The sequence below is a fragment of the Sciurus vulgaris genome (assembly GCF_902686455.1).
Source record: "Sciurus vulgaris genome assembly, chromosome: 11".
Taxonomy (NCBI): Eukaryota; Metazoa; Chordata; class Mammalia; order Rodentia; family Sciuridae; genus Sciurus; species Sciurus vulgaris.
In genome coordinates this window covers 63,175,478-63,183,460 of record NC_136472.1, presented here as the reverse complement: position 1 = coordinate 63,183,460, position 7,983 = coordinate 63,175,478, and positions in this window count along the sequence as shown.

Here is a 7,983-nt window from a genome sequence, read left to right as displayed (position 1 = left end):
AAAAATAAATAAATAAAAAAGCCAGCCTCAGTAAGGTAGCGAGGCCCAAACAATTTAGCAGACCCTGTTTCAAAATAAAAACTAAGGGCTGGAGGTGTGGCTCAGTGGTAGAACACTTGCCCACTATGTGTGAGGCACTGGGTTTGATTCTCAGCATGCCTGTAATTCCAGTAGCTTGGAAGGCTGAGGTTGGAGGAATCCAAGTCCAAGGCCAACCTGGGCAATTTAGTAAGACCCTGTCTCAAAATAAAAAATAAAAAGGACTAGAGATGTAGTTCACTGTAGAGCACCTAAATAGCCAATAACCACATGAAAAGATGCTCAACATCATTGATCATTAGGAAAACATAAACCCAAACCACAACCAGATAACCACCTCTCACCCATTAGATGGTTACTATGTAAAAACAAATAACAAAACAGAAAATAAGTATTGAAAGCAATGAGAGAGAGAGAGAGAGAGAGAGAGAGAGAGAGAGAGAGAGAGAGAGAGAGCATGCACAAGCGAGAGAGGGAGTAAGAATGAGGAGGAGACAGAGAGAAAATGGTGGGGAAGCTATTCTTAAGTAGTGGGATTTCGCTGGCTAATAACAACTGACCAATGACTGACGAGGAGGTTCACAGGTTGTAAAGTGGTGTGGGGGAGGCAGAATAATGGCGGCAGCAAAATAGCAGATCTGATGCCAGTAAGTATCAGGAAGGATGTAGAGAAATTGGAACCCTTGTGAAATCTTAGTGGAAATGTAGTAGTGTTATAGCTGTAAGGTTCCATATGCAGTCCGATCCACACCAAAGATGGCCCCTGAGCGGCTTCTTCTTCCCATAAGTCTCGGCTTCCCGCCACCTATTTTCCCGCTGGCGGCAAGCCGGACCAATCAGAAACCCACACGCCACTTTCTCCCTTAACCCGGAAGCCCCAAGAGTATATATGTAAGCCTCATCTTGTAATAAAACGGACTTCTCCGGTGACTTGCCAACCGTCTCCATCTTTTAATAGCCACTGTGGAAAACAGTATAGTGTTTTCTCAAAAAGTTGAAATTAGAATTCCTTTATGGTCCAGCAATTCTGCTTCTGGTTATATACTGAAAAGAACTGAAAGCTGAGTCTTAAAGAGATATTTGCCCCCATGACATATCAAAATGTATGTAAGGCAGTCCAAAGCAGTGATTAGAGAAGAATGGACAGATGCTCCTTGATTTACAATGGAATTATGTCCTAATAAAGCCATCATAAATTGAAAATATTGTAAGTCAAAAATTCATTTAAGGGGCTGGGGTTGTGGCTCAGTGGTAGAACACTTGCCAAGCATATGTGAGGCACTGGGTTCGATTCTCAGCACCACATATAAATAAATCAATTAAAAGTCCATCAACAACTAGAAAAAAACTTTTTTTAATTGCATTTTAATACAACACTAACCTATCAAACTCATACTTAACCTAGACTGCCTTAATTAGTGCTCAGAAACACATACAGTAGCCTAAATTGGGTAAAAATCATCTAATACAAGCCTATTTTATAGTATAGTGGTCGAATTTTTATGTACAAACATCAGGTCTATAATATAATATAAAGCTGCTCCCCCACCCTTTACGCTGCAGGTCACTTCCCCCGCCTCCCAAATTACAACGTTAGCTTGTCAGTCTGTGAACATCCTAGCTAGATTTGGTTCATCAGTCAAGCCTGCAAGTATCCTTCTCTGTATCGGTCCCCTGTTAGGCCCCGCGGAATTGCCACTGCTTAAGAATATCTCTCCCACCATTTTCTCTCTCTCCTCCTCCTAGCTTTCACCTCACTCTCTCTCTCTCTCTCCCCTCTATCTCTCCCTCTCATTTTCTCTCTTACCACTGCAGGGAGGACACTCTGCCTGTTTGCTTAATAAACTCTCTTATGTGAGTTCCCACGTCAGGAGTGGTTTCTGGGTTCTTACAATGTCTACTGAATGGTACCACTTTTACAGCATTGTGAAGTAAAAAATGTAAATCGAACTATCATAAGTTAGTTATTGTCGGCCCAGATTTAGATGTCTATACTCGAAGGGAAAAAAGAGGGCTGAAGGTGGAGTGGTAGAACACATGCTTAGCATAAGCAAGGCCCTGGGTTCAAAAGATTTTTTAAATTGGCACTTTAATTAGACTTACCAAGATAAAAAGAGAGGAGATACAGATTACCACACTCAGATATTTAATTTTCCCCACAAAGAAACGCCCAGACACAGATAGTTTTAGTAGAACGTGCAGGAATAAGACCTTTTTTTAAAATACAAACGCTTCCAGAAAATAGAACATTTCTTAAATCACTCTATGAAGCCAATATTATCTTATGCCAATACAGATAAAGAGACAAAGAAGAAAACTAGAGATCAAAATACCTCATGAATATATACACAGAATTCCTCAATAAAATATTAATAAGCCAAATCCAGCAACAGATAAGAAGGATTATACACCATGTAGTAGGATTTATTCAGGAAGGAAATGTTTGCTTAACAACTAAACATTAATACAATACACCATATTAATAGAATAAAAGATTTTTTAAAATGATCACATCAATAGATACATGAAAAAGCATTAATAAAATCCAAGTATCATTCATGATTAAAAAAAAAAACTAACTCTGAACTAGGAATAGAAGGAACTACCTCAACCTACCAAAAGAGGTTAAAGAGACTCTACCAAAAAACAACAGCAAAAAAACAAACCCTAACATCATTCTTTTTTAAAAAATTTATTTTGTAGTTGTAGATGGACAGCATGACTTTCTATTATTTGCTTATTTTTGTATGCAGTGCTAAGGATCAAACCTAGTGCCTCACACGTGCTAGGAAAGTGCTCTGCCATTGAACCCCAGGCTCAGTCCTAACCCCTGACATCATTCTTAAGGGTAAAAGGTTGAATGTTTTCCCTCTACAATTGGAAAGAAGGAAAGGATGTTTCACTTTGCCATTTATTTCTTTTTCCTTTTCTTTTTAGTTTACTTTTTGCAGTACTAGGGATAGAACCAGGGTTTACCTCTGAGCTAAATAATCAGCCCTAATTACTTTTATATTTTTATATTTTATATTTTCTAAGTCTTGAGACAGGGTCTCACTAAATTGCCGAGGCTGGCCACAAACTTCTGATTCTCCTGCCTCCACTTACTGCTGGGATTATAGGCATACACCACTGCACCTAGCTCCTTGAATGTTGTGGTGGTGCTAAGCAGTTCAATCAGGTGAGAAAAAGAAATCCTGATTGAAAGAAGGAGAAAAAAAATCTTCCTTTATCCACAGAGGATCTTATCCTGTAAGTAAAAATTCCTAAAACTTCAACAACAATAAAATACTAGAACTAATTAATGAGTTCAGTAAGGTCACAGAATATATTATCAATATGTAAAAGTTAATTATACTTCTATATACTAGCAATAAGTAATCTAAAAATGAAACTGAGAAAACAATTCCATTCACAACAGCATGAAAATAATAAATTTGTAATAGAAATGCAAGACATACACTTACCATTATACAACATGGCTGAGAGGAACTATGGACAAATATTCTATGAGCATGAATTCAAAACCTCAATATTATTAATATTGCAATTCTTCTTGAACCAATCTAAAAATTCAATGCAAACCCTACCAAAACCCCAATGATCATTACACAGAAATTTACAATATTTTAGAAATACAAATAATCTAGCAAACCAAAAAAATTATGAAAGTGAAGAACATAGTTGGTATACTTATACTTTCCAATTTCCAAATTACTACAAAACTCCAATAATCAAGACAATGTAGTACAGCATGAAGACAGACATATAATCAATGGAACAAAACTAACTCTTACACTTACGGTCAATTTATTTTTGACAAAGGACAGTCTTGGACAAATAGTGAGACAATTGGATATCCTCATGAAAAGAGATGAATTTAGGAGTTGGGGATATGGCTCAGTGGTAGAGCACTTGCCTAGCATGTATGAAGCACTGGATTCCATTCTCATAAAAATGATAGATGAAATAAAGGTATTTAAACAAAAGAAATCTTTAAAAAAAATGAATTCAGACCTTTACTTTATAACATACTCATAAATTAATGCAAAATGGCATATTCTTTTTGGTTTTGGGGCGGGGAGACTGAACACAGAGCCTTGGCACATGCTAGGAAAGCACGCCATCACTTTTCTTTGGAGACAGGGTCTCATTAAGTTGCCCCAACTGGCCTTAAAACTTGTAATACTCCTGCCTCAACCTCCCAACTAATTGGGATTATATGTATGTGCCAATGGGCCCCAGGAAAATGGACATACATTTTAAAAATTAAAATATAAAACTTAGGAGAAAACAGGAAAAAATTTTTTTCATGACCTTGGGTTAGGTAAAGATTTCTTAGATATGACACTAAAACATATTCATAAAAGAAAAAAAAATTAGTTGGACTTCATTAAAACTGAAAATGTTTATGTTTCAAAAGTCACTGATAAGAAAATGAAAGACATTACAAAGACTGAGAAAAAAAAAAACTTATAGATCATATAAGTGTTAAAGGATCCTTGCCCAGAACTTGAACTCTTATAACTCAAAAAAAAAAAGAGCACACACACACACACACACACAAACCAGATTGGAAAGAGCAAAAGATGTGAATAGACATTACACCAAAGAAATAGGAATGGCTGAGAACTACAAGAAAATGTATGCAGTATTGTTAGTCATGAATAATAGAGGACAATAATAAGTGTCAGGAAGGATGAGGAAAAAATAGAACTCTCATACATCACTTGTGGGAATATAAAAAAATACAGCCACTTTGGAAAATAGTTTGGCAGTTTCTTAAAAATGCTAAACATAAATTTATTATATCTCTAGTCATTTTACTCTTAAGTATTTACACAAAAGAAATGAAAACATATCTACATAAAGTCTTATATGCATTATCAGAATAGCCCCAAACTGGAAAAAAATTCAAATGGTCAACTGGTGAATGGATAACAAAATGAAATATTATTCAGTTGTTAAAAAAAAAAAAAGAATGCAGTACTCATAGATGGATGAACCTCAAAAAACGTTATGCTAGGTAAAAAGTCAGACAAAAGAGATCACATATCACATATTCCATTTATATTAACTGTCCAGGAAAGGTGATTTTATAGAGGCAGAGAGTAGAGTAGTGTTTACCTACATCTAGAGGTAGGTGCTGAGAACAGAATCACATATGGTGGGTAATAAGCATCTCTTTCAGGAAATGAAAATTTTCTAAAACCGAATTGTAGTGGTATTGGCACAACTCTAAATTTAGTAAAAATTATTGGGTTTACACTTAAGACAGAGTTTTAGGATATGTATTATTATACTTCAAAAGTAGTTTTGAAAAAAACTTCATGGATTTCTTCAACTGTTTATATCTTCCCTATATTACTCCTTTAATCTCCACATTTCAAAATGATAAAACCTTAATGATAAAAACTGCTGCTCTCCTTTACACCATGTACAAACAGAGAAACAACATGTATCCCATTTGTTTACAATAAAAAAAAAAAAAAACTGCTGCTCTACCAACCAATTTTTCAACTTCTAGTCAATTTTTAACAGGTTGTGAAAGTTAATTCTCATAAGTTGGATTCATTTTCTTTAATCTTTCTAATCAAGATGACACTTTTGATAATAGGTTTCTTTTATTCTTCAATAACCAAATAGTTGATGTAATCAGGGAAACTGAATGACCTAATGACTCAGACTTAATACTACTTTCCAAAACTATAATGATTCTAAAGCCGCTAAGTCAACTGAAGAAGTAAAAATACCATCTGTCAACAAGATGATTGTGCTTTCCCTGGTATGTATAGTATAAGTCTTTGTTTAATTCTGACATGATATCTGCTTCTGCATCATGGGTTTTTAACCCTTTTTGTGCCTTTCACACGGATTTGGTTTTTTTCTCCTCAAAAGTTCCAAACAAATCTATTTCCGATCTTTGTTTTCAGGAGTTCAGAATAACCAATTCATCTGTACACCCCAAACGTATAATGTAGACAAATACCTTAAATAGCGTTCATCTGTGCTCTGTAGAGAATCTACCCTTGTGAAGAGAGAGATCATACTAGAGCTCATATTTCTCTGTAGATTCAGCACATTCCCAATTAGTTACCCTCTCTCCATTTATTTTCCCAAGACTTACCAGTGGCTTTTAGAAGTACCTGGCCTGGCTCATATCTGATTCACAGGGGTCCTGATAGTAGGTCATATCCCATCACTATTACCCATCAATCTTAAAAAAATAGAAAGAGCTCTTGATTTGTGGTTTATAGGATGGATCTTGAAATTATAAACGCATAAATATATTTGCAAAGGAAAATAAAAATAAATGCAGAGATTTAATCTAGTATCAGTCTTTAGGCTTCACTTTCATTCCAACCACCTTCTTTCCCATATATTTCTAAATGTTAAATTATGGGAAAATGTAGTTACAATTGAATATTCATCACATTCATTAAAGAACATGTAGGCAGGTTTTTTAAAAGTCAGTTCTTATTTGACCTAACAAGGGCATATTTAAATTAAAAACTAAATTAGTAATTTCAAAAAGTGTGCACTGAATACCTATTCCTGAGCAAACCTTGGAATATTTGGAAGGAACAGTTCACACTTTCAAGGTGTTTATAGGCTATTTGGACTTAATTATAACTACACATAAATTAGATTGGGATAAGTACCACAATATTTAAAAAGATAAAAACAAAAAGCTGTGGCAACTGGAAAAGTTTTCAGAGTTGACCTGACACAAAGAAAATGCCTTAACTGGAATGAATGACATATACTGGAGAAGAGTAGTAATAGACTAACAGAGAAGAGAGCCAAGTGAGGTGAGTGTGGCTGTAGTATTGGGTAAGTGAGGGCATATTGGGAAACCAGGCTGACATCTGATTAAAATGTTAATATTAGGTAATATTTATTGAGCATTTACTATGTGCCAAGTACTATTAAAGTACTATACATGTGCTAACTTGGCTGAAACTCAAAACAACCCTATAAGGAATGTTCTATTATTATCCCCATTTTATAGATGACAAAATTGAAGTATAGAATATTTAAGTAACCTAATCATGGTTACATAGTCAAAGTTAAAAGTTACAGAGCCAGGGGCTGGGGAGATAGCTCAGTTGGTAGAGTGCTTGCCTCGCAAACACAAGGCCCTGGGTTCAATCCCCAGCACCACAGGGGAAAAAAAGAATAAATAAATAAATAAGTAAAAAAATTCTAAAAAAAAAAAAAAAAAAAAAAAAGTTACAGAGCCAGGATCTTGAATCATAAATATGAAGAAGACCAAATTCTATCTTACCCTCAAACACACTTATTGTAAGAGATGTTCAATGGGTATCTTCGCGACCTCTTTCCTCATGAATTCCTTGGCCAGTTTTCAAGACTAGCTCAAATACTGCAAAGAGTTCTTGATCACTGAGATATAGTCCTAAGATTGATAGTACTTTACCTGGTATCCAATCTCATGACATATCATAATACTTTGTTCCTGGTATTACAGACTTTATATTGACATCCTCCTCTTTCTTACTCTTCTTTAGTCTGATCTACTTTTTCTACTTTCCACAACTCCCAGGACAGTGCCGAGCATGTCATAACACTAGCTAAATCTATGGAGTGCTTATTCTTTCCCAGGCATTGTATTAAGCATTTTAAAGAAATTATGTCATGAAGGCCCTACAGTAACCCAATTCAATAGCTATTTTAGCCTACTACTGTGACAGATAAATACTAGATGCACCTTAAAACTCAGCAAACCAGATAGATATGGTTCCTGCCCTCAAGAACAGGATAGTCCTAGAGAGGTTGCTATATGTTTTCAGGTATAAAGAAGAGGAAAAGTAGGGGTTAGTGTTGTGGCTCAGTGGTAGAACATTTGCCTAGCACATGTGAAGCACTGGGTTCCATCCTCAGCACCACATAAAAATAAATAAAAACAAAAGCATTGTGTCCATCTAT